This window comes from Papaver somniferum, chromosome 3 (genome assembly GCF_003573695.1).
Source record: "Papaver somniferum cultivar HN1 chromosome 3, ASM357369v1, whole genome shotgun sequence".
In the NCBI taxonomy this organism is placed as follows: domain Eukaryota; kingdom Viridiplantae; phylum Streptophyta; class Magnoliopsida; order Ranunculales; family Papaveraceae; genus Papaver; species Papaver somniferum.
The window spans coordinates 167,533,135-167,548,349 of NC_039360.1; the positions used below are offsets into that span (position 1 = coordinate 167,533,135).

The window sequence follows — 15,215 nt, forward strand, 5'->3', positions numbered from 1 at the left end:
CTTAACCGAACTCAGAGTTCGTTTGATTCGCAAAAAATACTTTTAACCGAACTCCTTATATTAAAACAACACAAGTCCATAAGTTCGGGTCCTTCATAAAATAAGGATATCACCGAACTTTAGTTTACGAAAATAATGAGAAGTCCACAAGTTCGGTTCGTTCGCAAAAATGTTAAGTTTTCTTTGTAACCCCGAACTCTACCTTTGAAACTTCCTAACTGAACTCTACCTAATTCGCCAAGAAATAAATTTCGTAGTAACCGAACGTTTTCCTAATTGCATATATGCATATATAAGCCCAGTTCGGTTGATTCGCAAAATGTATTGAAGTTTGCGAACCAACCTAACTTCTAACACTAGCTTACTTTTAACCTGCAGTTCGGTTGGGAATTTGGTTGCGTTGAAGTTTGCGAACTAACCGAACACACAAGATGTACCCAAATAAATTGTTAAGTTCAAAGTTAGGTTACCTACCATTTTATCCTAGGTAACCGAACATTACACTGTACGACCAAAACCTCCATTAACGAGCGAGTTCGGTAACCTGCGTGTTTGGAAAACGTAACCGAACTACACTTTCAGGTGTGTCCGGTTACATGTTCTTGACATATGATAACCGAACTGGCCCAAATCTACATAAAAAATTTCATTTTTTCTAAAAGCTTGGAGAAATTCAACCAACATTATCTAAGTTTGAAGCCTACCCTCAGACCCACTTAAAAAGGCCACTTAGAAAACCCAGCCCAAAAAGAACCCCTTGGAAAATCCCTTCCCAGTACCATGAACCCTAACACATCTTCTAATTCTTCCAATTCCGTCGCCGCCGTATCCACTCGACATTTTCTTTATCCTTTAAAACAAGTCGCCGTCGCGAAATCGTCGCCACTCTTTTCATTTAAAATAAACAAGTACCTTTATTTTAATATCCATATTGCTGTCAATATGGATATTATTACTGGCGAAATCGTCGCCACTCTTTTCAAAACCACTCGACTCACTATCATGGGTACCCAAATACCCTTCCTTCGGTTGTGGTTGGTAAAATCTATCGTTTTTCATGTTTTCCTTCTTCATCTTCTCTAACTTTACTCTCTCAATAATTCTACTTCTTTAAAAAAAAAACATCTGATTTTTTAATCTCACTAATTATCTTTAACTTAATCATCTCACTAACTATTATTAACACTAACTAATCATCACCCAAAATTAGTCAGGAGGGTAATTTAGGTATTAATATAAATATCTGGATAAGGGGTGACCTAGATTTACTTCTAATGTCTTTACCCAAAATAAAACCATCCCCCAAAAAAAACCATGGTCCCCAAAAAATCGTTCTATGTTAAACCCATGTCTTCTTTAAAGCCCACTAGTAGGTATAAACATGCAAACGGATTGCAACAAGGGAAACTAAGGCGCATGTCAAAAAAAAAATTCTCATTGTTAGACCCACAATTAATTTTAGGTACTGTGACACCCATAATTATTTCCATGACACCCATAATTATATGAAATTATTAAAAATGTCTGCATGACGGGTTATGCATCAGGGATATAATTGGCAACGCAACTTGGATATAACATATCCAAAAATCCGCGCCTTGGAATTTTACAAATTTTATATCGTTGGAAATCCTTTTAAGAGAGCTACGCAACGAGTACAAACAAGAATATCAAATTTTTGTTTTTCACGAAAAATTCGGAGGTGATCATCATTTTAGGTAAAATTTTCGAAAACTTGACGCATAACACATTCTGCAGACGCATAACGAATTATGCAACCATTTTCTCCACTGCATAACAAATTATGCATCTATAACAAGTTATGTAGCCATTGTATTAGTGCATACATAAAAAATAGATGCATAATGCATTATCCATTTATTTTCTCGATGCATAAAAAGATTGTGCAACAATTTTCTCGATGCATAATGCATTATGCAGCCGTATTTTCGGATACATAACAGGTTATGCATCTATCTTTGCGACTGCATTACATGCTATGCAGATATTATTGTAAGTGCATGATAAATTATGCAGCCTTTATTTTTACCTTTTTCGATAGTAACAAAAAAATTGATGCATCTTTTCACATAACAATTTATGCATCTAATTTAATCTGTATAAATTTTTATGCACCATTTCAGTTTTCTGCATAACTATTTTAATCTACATAAAATTTCATAGACTTACGTAAATCTTGGATACGCCCTCATCCCAGGAGTTCATACTTCATAGTTCATAACTTCACATAGTGGGTCCAATGATGCATCAAAATGTAGAAGCTTGACATCCGTAGATGGTGCCCACGTGCATGCCCACCCCTTACATGCCATCCAAACATGTAAAGTGGAAAGGAATCAAAGGATGTACTCGTAATTTTGTCGGTCAGTAGTACCTATCTGTTTCTTCTAATGTATAATCTCTCGTTTTCTCCGCAGCTCACGATCCATGGCTCCATCTTCTCTATTTAGTTTAAAATACAGACGAAAAATTCTTTTTTGATGCTAACTTATCGATGGATTCAAAAAAGTATGAAGTGAAGAGATAACTGGTTACGGTTAGTCGGCCTCCATGATTTGAAGAGCTTTATTTATTTATTTTTGTTAATGGCAGATTTGAACTCACAAATTTACCTCCTTTACATAATATTTGCAGTATTTTCACTTCAGGTAAGTACCCCTTCACTAAAAAAGAGTTGAAGTTTTTTGAAATTTCGAATTTGATGCATCTTCTTCATAGGAAACCTATGTTGCCACCGATTTTTTTTTTTGCGTGTTTTCATCTCTGCTACTGCAATGATCGAATTAGATCTACTAATTCTTCTATTCGAAACATGGGTTTGATTTAATTGTATCAAACTGAAGTGAAAATGGCTATGATTTGCTCACTTTGAGTTCTGATTTACTCAATATGATGAAATTGACAGAATTGTGAAATTTTGATTTGTGTAATTGATGTATAAATCGATGTAATTCGAGGGTTTGGATTGAAATTTCGATGAATATGTGACTGATAATCTTTGTATCGTAGAAATATCAATATAAACTTAATTTTAAGAAATATGGGTCTGCTGATATTTTTCTCGGAAAAATGGGTGCGCCTGACTTTTTCTGAGCGTGGGTTTCTGAGTGTAAAAAATTTGAGAAATGAGTGTGGTAATAGTTTTCACTTGCAACAAGAGCGAGCGCAAGTGGATTCTGGTAGCGTTTTTGTGCCATATTTCTTCTATAATTCTCGTAATCCTTTAGCACATCCCTAGCTTTCTGCGTTTGACCACCAATTTCCCGATCTTTTTGCCTCTCCATAGCCCCAAGCTTTATTTACGACCTAAAATCACAAAAATAAATTAGTAAAAGTAATTACACTCGAAAACAATGAAAATACGTAATTTGGCATTGAATGGAGAATTAGAGCACATGGGATGGGATAAATGCCACTAAAATGTTAGAGAATTATGCAATATTTGGCACCTATCAGAAAACCACATATGATAAAAACATGAAACGAAGAAAAAAAAAAGTACAACTTTTGACATCTTTATGGATGTTAAATAAACTACATGAGCTCAGACAATAAGCATCCAAACGTTATATTCTGTTGAAAAGTTTTACGCTAGCATTCTTAACCGCAGATCAAGAAAGATAATGGTTTACACTGTTAAAACGTGGAATAGACAATAAGCATCCAAACGTAATATATAATATATTCTGTTGAAAAATTCTACGCTAGCATTCTTAACCGCAGATCAAGAAAGATAATGGTTTACAGTTACACTGTTAAAACGTGGAATTTAGTGTTTGTAACGACTCTTCAAGAAACTTATAAGTTGATATCATCAACTAAATAGACATTATATATCGTCTAAAATATAGTACAAAGTTGTTAAATGATAAGTAAGTGATATATAAACAAACGACATTACAAGCATAGACCATTGGAAAACAATTGTACAAGAAAGTCAGGTACTTTCTTATCGTATAATTATGTTAGAAAGCATAATTATGTCGTGTCACGTGGATACAAAGTCTACCGCATGTGCGGGTGATTGAATTATCACCCCCAACTCAAGTCATTACCAAGAACCAGATATTTTTAAACCGTTTGAAAATATACATCAATGGTTAGTTTAAATATATGAATGATTCATGGGATTATATCTATACAATTTATATATTATATACAAATAAACATGCATTAATCAAGATATGTATGGTTCATATGGACATTAAATGGGACATATAAAGAAAATACTCCGCCCTCGGTGAGAAACACCTGTGCAATCAAGTTTCTTGAAAATTTTCAGGAAATCAAGTAAATATGCATGTGGAGATCAACACTTAGGCCGGAAGATGTTCTTATTTTTGGATGGGCTAATGAAAAACACGCATGTGTTGACCTTACTGGGGTTTCACCGTTAGTAGGCATTGGCCATGGTTCCTTCACGGTGGGGGAAGCATCTTTCAAGGCAGCATCAGGTAAGATAGCAAAGCATGAGAAAGCGTGTGCCGATAATGGACATGCTTTTATCCCTTTTGCTTTTGATACTTTTGGGTACTTGGCTCCAGAGGTGGTTGAAATTCTTACGAGAGTTCAGAAAGTCATGCATAGTAATGTCATGACTCCCGGTTCGAGAGAGTTTGTTTTTAAAAGGATAGGTTTCACAATTCAAAAAGGGCTTGCAGCGCAGTTTGTTGCCCGCTTGCTTGCGATGTAATTTTTAATTTGCAATTAATAACAAGTCTTTAATTTATTTAAAAAAAATCAAATTAGTAAATACCCATTTTACTTCAGTTTTTTTTTCTAACCGTACTTATAAGTTTGGTATGGACGGTGACCCATCAATCATTTATATTAAATTAATACTACGGATATTTAATGGAATTTACTTTGCCTTGGTGTGGAATACGGTTTCTTAAGAAGGTTAAGCAAATAAAGTAAATATGAACTTTAGTTTGTTTTCAGTTATGTAAGTCTCAAATAGATGGTGACAAATCTTCGTCTAATGCCTTAAATCTTTGAGATGAATTGCTCTTTTAATCGAATGTCATGAATTGAAGGGTTAGGACTCGCCAAGTCAAAAACGACTGGTCGCTAATAATGAGTAGTTAGTTCTCTTTCGGTTTTTGTTTCACTTACATGACATATATTGCCACTTGCACATCATTTAGGCGTAATTAACCACATCATGATGACAATTTTTTAAAAATGAATTATGTTTTATCTTTTTCTGTAAATTAACGGGCATTAATTGAACTTCGTTTTTTCCGTTGCGTTGGTATTGATTTTCACATTAATAGTTGTTTTAGTGTTCTCTTGATTACTCTAGATATGAATCCTGCCAATGTGACTACAATTAGGGGACTAGTCTTGAATTTTCAGTGGCGTTAAAGGAGAGTTGAAGATGCAGCCCCTAAATTTAAGAATTCTTTTTTTTTAATGGTCTCTTTAAAAAAATATTAGTATGCCGTCGAAGAGCGCTAGGGTCATATTAGGCAACTGACAAAAAAAGTTACAACTTTTTACGATGTTAAGTGATAAAAAATTCTAAAGTTTGTCTTGTTTATAGAAAGAGCCAGATTTATGCATAACTTTCTAACACAAACATTGAATTTAGTTTATGGTTCTAACAAAACACAATATTATTCAATATAGTATATCTTTTTAGGTCTTTTAATAAAATTAGTTGTGGTTCAAATCCAATATTTTATTGGCGGTCCCTATGGTTTTTGGCCCAAAAACGTTCTTTATTTGCTTTTGCCACAAGTTTGATTAGTTAATATAGCAATGAACACAATAGTTATACACGAGGAGATCAACATTTGTAATTTACATATATACATTATTTCTTCTTCCTTCATTTAATACATTTTCTTTTCTCCCTTGAATTTATGGCTTCAGACTAAAAATAGAGCGTATTTAAGTCTATTCTCTAACCTCTTTCTCTATTCCTTTATCATAAAATGGGATCAAAGGATCAACACCAACAACAAAAACTCTATTTGAGTAGTGGTATGGTGCTTCCTTTACATTGGTGTTAGTTTTGGTTGTTCATATGCTACTACTCGTCGTAGTAAAAACTACACTAGGATCTCCTCTTGTTAACCTAGAATAATATAATAGTCCTCACTCATTTGATTGCAAAAGATTTCTTGATATAAAGGTACGTATTCGTAAATTAGTTCAAGTTTTATGATTAATAATATTCTAATCTTGTCTTAAAAACATTGTTAACCCAATTTTGTATTGATTTTTGTATGACCAGGTGAAATCTCTCGTAAAAAGGTGGGTAAAAAATAATAGAAACAAAAAAATGAGTGAAAGAAACGAAAAAAGAGGTATTGATTGTACGTCAACAAAACTTGATTTGAAACTAAATTTATTAGTGGTTGAATAACTAAATATAACAACTACAACACATTCATCAACATCATCAAATTCATACGTTTCGCTGGAAAATAAACGTCAGGGAAACGATAATAGTAGCAACGCTGAAGAAACAACGATTGTGTTGTCTAATATGGTCTTGGTAGGGTGCCCCAAATGACTCTTGTATGTTTTGTTAGCAAAGGATAATCTTAGATGTCATATATGCAAAACTTCTTATTTCGTCCATATTCCGAATTATAATACCAAGAACAACAAAAAAGCAAGGAAAAACTAGGCTCATTTATTATTTCTTCCATAAATAATAGTATTTATACACTATTACTAGTTGGTCTCAATATGACTTACTTTATTTATTTATGGTTCTCTTTTGTTTGAATTACTTTTTTTATTTTCTTGTACTTGATTTCATTTATGTTTGATCGTTATTATTACTAATGAACAAATAGTTAAGATGAGTGTTTTTCTCTCTTTTATCTTGTATCAATATGGCATGTAATCTACCGATAAGTAGATTTTAACTCATTTATATGTGTAAGACTAGCACAATTCATTACATATTTAAAAGACAATTTTCTCATAGAAGCAAGCAAAAGGCACGGAGAAACAAAAATTTCCAACAAATTTAAAGTAACTACCTTTGTTTTTCTCTATTTTCCTTCAATTTTTTGACTTTATGCTATACCTAAAATTTATACTTGTTTCACATAAATTTTATGTTTTTTCCTTTTAATGTTGTAAATATGACCGATCAATTATTCTCATTACGAATAATATTAGTCTTTTTTGTTGTTTGCTAGGATGATACATTCATGTACATGCTGAGGATGATTTATTCCGGTATTATGTAGATTGTGGCAGTCCAATACAAGATCTATGACTATCGGTTATGCCGATGATTATCATATTATACGCGTGTTACTCCTTTGTATAGGAAAACCAAAAGTTGAGGAACATATCAAAGTGGTTGGAAAAAAACTATAGAAACACTCCTCTAAAAAAAATGACTTCCTATTTGAATTATTTCTATTCAATGTAGTGAGATCTGTTTTATCGAGCAGATGTTTCTTCCATTTAATTCCTTTGAAACCATCTTCATATTTTTCTCGACATCTTTACAAAGCATAAATTATTCTTCTTTGATTCAACCACTTACGGTCTATATCTTCCATGAATCATTCAAAAAAATGATTGGTTAGTATTCCGATTTATAATTTTAATAATCTTTAATTATATTACACAAGATGGAGGATCCGTTGACATGCCCTATTGTGACAAAATATAACAAGGTATTATGGCCGTCAGATCTCCAAACTAGACATCCCTGATCTTTTAGATAAACATAACTATCATATTGAAATTTCGGGCAACCTATGACCCGATTTTATTTATTAAATTTGTTTCCTTTATTTAGTGACATAAACTTCCTTCGATAACTTTTGTTTTCCTCTGATCTTGATGAAATTGACGTCTTTTCCATGATTATTGAATATTGAGTACAAATTAAATTTCAGAAATTCCTTTCTCCAAGTCTTAACTCATTTCATCAAACAACCCTTATCTAATTGATTTTACGTAAAATAATTTGTCTTATCCTCACATCCGAAATTTGGAGAACCGTATTATGTATCCACCCAAAGAATTTAAATCAAGATGAAATCTATGCTCAATTGAAAGATATCTCGTCGCTCTTAATTAAATTTTATTCTCAATTTACCTTTAAACCATGCATCCTCTTATTCTCTTTGGAAAGCCTAAAATTTTCAATTTTGTTCCCTCAAACTTCATCAGCTAGCTCCTCTTTAAATTGATCTAGCATCAAATTTAACAAAAAGACAAATTATGACACCAAATCTAACAAAAAGACATACAAGTATTTACAGCATGAATCTCTAAAACTGGATCAGAGTATATATATATATATATATATATATATATATCTCAATACATTCTGAACAAATATTAGAAAGATTAGCTACAAATTTCATCATTATCTCTGTTGATCAATAAGTTAAGATTTGGAAAAAAAAAGAAGAAGAAAGTTTTATTTTGAGTTAAATTAATTCTCTATTCATCGTCCATATAAATCTCAACACGAGAGAAATATGAAATTACATACAGAAAAATCTTGAAGGAGGTATTGAATCGCCGCAATCAAAGTAAAAAATAGATATAGTATCTAAACGGGTAATGAGAGACCCGAAATATTCATCTGATAGTTATGTTCTTCTAAAAGATCAGGGATGTCTATTTTGCGAGCTCTAATGGCCACAATACCGGCCTTGTTGGATATTATCAAAATAGGGCATGTCAATGTATCCGCCCTCATTATGCAGAACTTTAAGTAACTCATTTTTCTTTATATAGTTAAATGGTTTTTTATTTCCATATGATCACTTATATTATATGTTTTTACGATATATTTTGAGGGACTCATGACGGTTTGTTCACTTACACGAACATATTTAATAATATCGTCAATAATGTTTTGTTTCGATGTGACGAAGATCCATGTAGTTTTATGCAAAATCCATGATTACTGAAAAAAATAAAGAATAAGAAATTAAAGATTAAATGTCAAAATGAGTGGATGTAACCCAAAACCTAAATTTAATGTATTTTTAGTAGTTCTTCCTTTGTTCTTCAGTCTTCAATCTTGGAGGGTTACTCAGTGATGTTTGATACTCAACTACTTTACTGTAATCCTAATCCAAGACTTGAGGTTAGTGATCTAAGTCGGAACCCAACCGATCAAGATGTTGTGTGTGATGTTCAGTATAGATAGGGCTTTATATCTAAATCCTTTACCCTTATATACTATCGATATCGGCAGTTAACCAAACGGTAAGTGCCTCAGGCGCTATCGTTTCACTTACACAATATATACCGATAAAATTACGTTACCGACATCAGATAACTGCTATGTCGTAAAATATCGATAACAACTGTCAAATTTCAGTGAGGGATTGACAACCCTACTGATTGGCCCAAGATGTTACTTTATGAAAACTGAGTTTCCGGTAAAATCTACTTTATCATCGAAAATGAGTTGGAAATCGACACTGATTTGTTTCCCTCAATAGCAATATTATATAGCTCTTGGATACATTACATATAAGAGATATGTTGTTAGAGCATTGCTTGGTCGAACTCACAAGTGTTGCTATCTCAAGCTTATTGTCAAATTTAGTTGTCAAAAATATATCTTGATTTCTAGTCTACAATTAGTTAAGTCTTGGATTAGGATAGAAGTGTAATTGAGAAAGGGAAATAACGACAATCATCAATGAGTTCTATCGTTTGAAGGTGAAGATCAACCAAAGCTTTTGGAGAACTTATTCAACAAAAGGTAAGTGAAGACTGAACCACCTATTTCTCAAATTATATTCACTTTTCTATCTATAAGATATTGTCGCATAACTAATTAGACTATCATAAGCATATCAAGAATTTCGTAATCATATCAAGAATTTCGAGTCAAGTTTATCTTGTAATTAGCTCTCAAAATATATGACTAAGCTTAATGAACAGTTCATACTTGATGAATTTCAGTTAAGAATAATTTATTGTTTGCAATCAAAATCATGATTCAAGAATTACCATTCGTAAATAACATGGAATATTGACATGTGTCTGAAAAGACGAGGGTACCCAAATATACCTTAATCTAAAACTTTTCCACCTATAAGTCCTTCTATGAAAGTGATTGTCTATGGACTGAGTCGAGACAATACAACTAATCGGCTCACACTTCGTGTGATCGTCTATGGATACAAGATCGAGACAATACAACAACGAAGGATGTTTACTTGATAAATGGTTCGGACTTAACCAAACACAATAGGATTACTATCAAGTAAATAGGAATTAACGTTTGTGTATTTTACTTCTAATTATAATAAAAATAATTATAATTACAGAAATAGAAAAATAAAAGACACAACAAGATTTTGTTAACGAGGAAACCGCAAAGGCGGAAAAACCCCGGGACCTTGTCCAGAATTGAATACTCTCAGGATTAAGCCTCTATACAAAATCAAACCAACTTCGTGTAGTTGAGACCAAGCAACTAAACCCATAGTTCACCTAGTTCCGTCTGTATTCCCACGCCTCCAACTTGTAATAAGTCACGTACTTGGAACAATTCCTTTGGTTCGTATTCCAAACAATAAAGGAACAATAAATCTGTTTGGTAACAACTCTTTTCAACCAAGTGATGTGAGTTCGACAAAAGTCTCTTCCGTTTATCCCAATAAACTCCTTTGTCAGGTTCTTAGATCTATCTAATAACAACTACCAAAGTAATTGTCAAGATTTTGCAATCAATACTTTGAATCACAAAGAATTTTATTAATGCCGATCTACTCAACTAATCAGTCCAATCTACCATAAGGATAAACCGATTATAGTTGCATCCTCTTTAACCGAAACAAGTATTGTGCACACCAAAGATTATGAACCCAAATCAGAAATCTTCTTCGTCTTCAAATCTTCTTAGATCTTCAATAAGCACCTGCACACAATCAACTTGAATCTCTTGTGATCAATCACGCACAGAACGGAGTCTTTTAACAACGGATTATCACAAGACGTCTTTAGATCTACAAACAGTGTAAAGATACCTGTCGAAATTTCGATTTAGTTTGAGTGAATCTTATATCAAAAGAGAAGATTCTCAAGCATAAACAAACTAGGTGCAATCAAAGTTCAACAACCGTTAGTCAATCAAATCAATCGAAAACTAATAATAAACCGTAATTATCTAGTTTCCCACCAATGGTACTAATAGAGCTTCTCAATCCCAAAGAAGTCTTTAAACCGAGCGTCCGTAAGAGAGTTCGCCTAATTAGGTTACTTTCCTCTCCGAATAGGCGGCTCCACCATGGCTCTGAGGATTAGTTTGCTCGAAATGCAAACTTTGATATCTATAGACCAAGGAAGTTTGGACACCAAAGAATTTCCAAAACCTAAAATATTCTCAAGATATGCAATATATTTCCAAATTCGGTTTATATAATTCCTTGAAATGCTTTGTCCAAACATTGACCGAAAATCTCTTAGAAAATATCCAACTAGTAAATGCACATTACTGATTTTTCATTTTCCAAAAATAAAATTAAAAACCTTAATTAAATGATTCTCAATTTATTTTTCGATCTGGAATTTTGTCCTTTAGATAATAAGGAATATCTTTGAACAATAAAAGATAAGCGTTAGTGCACATGTTCAAAGTATGTCGACATCTTAATTTTGTAAGTCCTCTTTCATACTTACAATCTTGAAATCGATTTGCCACACTTCCAAACAAGTTTATAATTGGTTCATCTGACTTCCAAGAACTATGTGATTGATTAAGAACACTCAATCACAAATCATGGGTTTCACGGTTCTACCAAAACCAGTTTCGGTTCTACCTCCATGTGGGTACTAGATTTAGTCACACTAGCTTTCCAAAAATTCGGCTGACTAGGTACTAGGATCGGTTCCCACATATATATGGTATCTGACTTGTATTTGTTGCACATGTCCATAGGATCGGTTCCCAATGTCTAAAAACGTATTGCACATGTTCATAGGATCGGTTCTCAATATATAGAAACTTGCTGCACCGCTTACAAGGATCGATTCTCCTTTGTGATCGGTTGCACCTCTTACTAGGATCGCTCCCCCTTTACCTAAAGTTGGTCATACCAATTACAACAAATCGATCATACCATCTCAGGTGATTACTTAAGATCGGTTTCACAAATAAAAGTCATACCAATACAAAAGTCAGGCCTTGTGAATAGTTCTACCAAGAACATAAACAATTCATGAGCGGTTATAGTAATCACACATATTGGTAATTCAAAAGATATGCAATGAATAACAATACCAATAAGCCTAGCGATTTCCCTTTCGATTGACAAAACGAGTTTATGAATTTACTTCCTTTAAACGAATGTAAAACATTGTTTCCTAGGATGAAATCTTCACCTCATACCCATACATAATCACAATAGCATTCAAACGATTATGTCGATGTCTTATATACAAAGTTTAACGGTTAAGCAATAAACCTCGTATTGTATTCCTTAATACTATGTCTAACTAGAGTATAATCATTCATGCTTCGCAGTTATGTTTTCAATATGCACGACTTGAAAGATACGTTAGGGAATGAAACAGTTCAAGTCAAATATCACTAACCTCAAGTGGAAGGATGATGTTTTCGCTGTAGCTCCTTACTTCTTCACTTCTTCAAGTCTTCGTAATACTTGTAATGTCTCATATCCTAATACTTTCAAGCTAACCTATATGAAGTTGACTTTAGTACATAATCAAACGAATATTTAAATGAGTTTTGACACACTAAAATATGACAACCAAACTTAACATACCAACGCTTGGTGGGTTCAACCGAGCTATGATCTAACAATGTCTATGAAGAAGGAGAATACTCGCTGGGGTGTTCGCTTGAAAAGGAAGGATGTTATTGCTGAAGATAAAATGCTCATGCATGACATTGATTGGCACTCTGGAATAAATAAAACCCCTCTCCAATCCAAAGATGATGAATGATGCGTCTTCTCCTTGATGCTGAAAGGACCCTATATTGCTGGTTCTAATGTCATTCCAGCGAATCTCACCGCTTATCGACCCTGGGTATTCTCTTGGCCTGATAAAGTGAAAGAGGTATATTTCTTCCAATTTCGCCCACTTTATGTTTCTTTATTTATCTTTACTCTTTTGTTCGCTGATTCTTGCGACATTCTACAGATCCAGAAACTGAAAGATAGCTACCGCAGGACTGGGAAAGCCAATACCTTTCTAGCTCTTCGCTCATACACAGATGAGGTAAGAAATATTCTTTTATGTTTTTAAAAAATATATCGTTGCCTCTATTTCTTATCTTCATTTTTGTGTGAAGGTTATTGCTGAAGTAGAAGAACCCACCAAAGCTGCGACGGCTGGTGATTAGGGTAAAGATATTTTTCTGAAAGGAAAATCATCTGCATCCTCTTCAAAGAAAAGAAAGAGAGGGAATTCTCCTCCTCCTTCAGACGTTCATTTCCCTGATGGTTCTGAAGATGATGAAGACAACAAAGATGATGATGACGACTCTACTGCGAATAAAGATTCTCCAGCCGAATCCTCTATGGCACAGTTATCTGGTATCTTCTCTGATTCTTGGCAAGGGATGGGAGATAATTGCCTCGCCAGTACATGCAAATCTCTCGCAATTATTTGCGATACTCCTTTGTTGGATGGTGATAGTTCTCTTCGTGGGGTCTCCAGATCAGTGACTCCTAGCTTCCTAAATTCTCTCAATAGTTTGGTATGCCTTCGTCTTTTTACTTCTTCATTATTGTGACTCAAAATTTCTTTTTATTTTAATTATTCTTTGTATTTTCTTCGCAGGCTGGAAAAGCTTCTTTCGCTGTTGTCTCAGATTTGGAGAGGAGACGTGAAATTCTTGAAAAGAAGAATCTTTAATTTCGTACAAAGAATGAAGAACTGGAAACTGAAGCTAAGGGTCTTCGTGAGAAGAACAAACAATTAGAAGCTGAAGTTAAAGGTCTTCGAGAGAAGAACAAACAACTAGAAACCGACACTTCTTCGCAAAGGAACAAAATTTCTACTCTTCAAAAAGCTAATGATCAGCTCTATGGTATGCAATTTTTCTCCTTTCCTTTCATTCATTCATTCATTCATTCATCCTATTGTCTTATCTTATTTGATTAATCCTTTTTGCAGACATTTATGGTCTTTCTGATGAAGCCACTCTTCTTCGTTTATTTCTCGATGCCCTAGATAATGACACTCTTCTTGAACATCTTAATAAATCTTTGAATAGTTTCTCTAATGATAAAATTTCATCTCTGTCTTTGAATGAACTTAAATCCAAATTTCGCCTCTTAGAGATTGATCATAGATCTAGTTTAGGTTTATCCAACCAATTTAAACGTTTTTATCTCAATTCTAAAGAGAAGATCAATAAATTAAGAACCAAGATTAGCAAACTTATAGATGATAAAGACCGTATCTCTGATCAAGGTGTTAAGGCTTTGGCGAAATTCTAAGAGACCCTTCTTGAGGTTCAACTTGAAAGAGATGAAGCCAATCGTCAAAATGTTGTGCTTAGCGATAGAGAAAACCAAGTTCGCTCTCGTCTTCTTATAAATAATGATGATGAGTTCGCTTGGGCTGCGAAAATCTTAGATGATGCCAGAAAGGATTTAGGCGTAAATATTTGTCTCCAAGCTGATCATACATCCTTGATTAAAGATATGATTTCTGACAGAGAAGGTCACCAACTGTTCTTTTTTACTAGTCTTTTGTCTCTTTTGAGTTTTCACTAAATTATTAATTGATTGTCTTTTGTTCGCAGGTTCTAAGAGTAGATATGACCACAGAATTGAAGAACTTGAAGCTGAGAAAGGGGAACTCGCAAAGAGTCTTTTTTCTCGCAACGATAAATATTCTAGATTGAAGAATCAATTCAAGATCACTGTTGCGAACTTTAAGAATGACGCTCTGCATTTTCGCAATCAAACTATTCAAATGGTTTGCAATGACCATAGTACTCCTCACTCTGATTATCCTTGTCTCTCAGAGGAGATCCCAAAGAACACCCCTAGTCTGATCATCTCTGATAGTGAAGCGGATGATGAAGAATCTGATGGTGATGAAGATTCTGATGGAGGTAAAGGTTCTGATGAAGATGATGAAGAATCAACTAAGAAGTAGTTTTTGTTTCTTTCTTTGATCTTCTGTAACACTTGTACATTTATTCCTTCTTTTCGTATACTTGCGAATTCTCTTGGTTCCCCATATTCCTTAATATATAA

General features: G+C 33.6%; 1 long non-coding RNA gene across 1 annotated transcript; it reads left to right on the forward strand.

The window, feature by feature from the left end:
- The first annotated feature begins 2,261 nt into the window (after positions 1-2,261).
- On the forward strand, positions 2,262-3,054 carry LOC113361870. The gene is made up of 2 exons (XR_003365389.1): positions 2,262-2,557; positions 2,656-3,054. It is a non-coding gene; the product is annotated as an uncharacterized LOC113361870 (long non-coding RNA).
- The last annotated feature ends 12,161 nt before the right edge of the window (positions 3,055-15,215 follow it).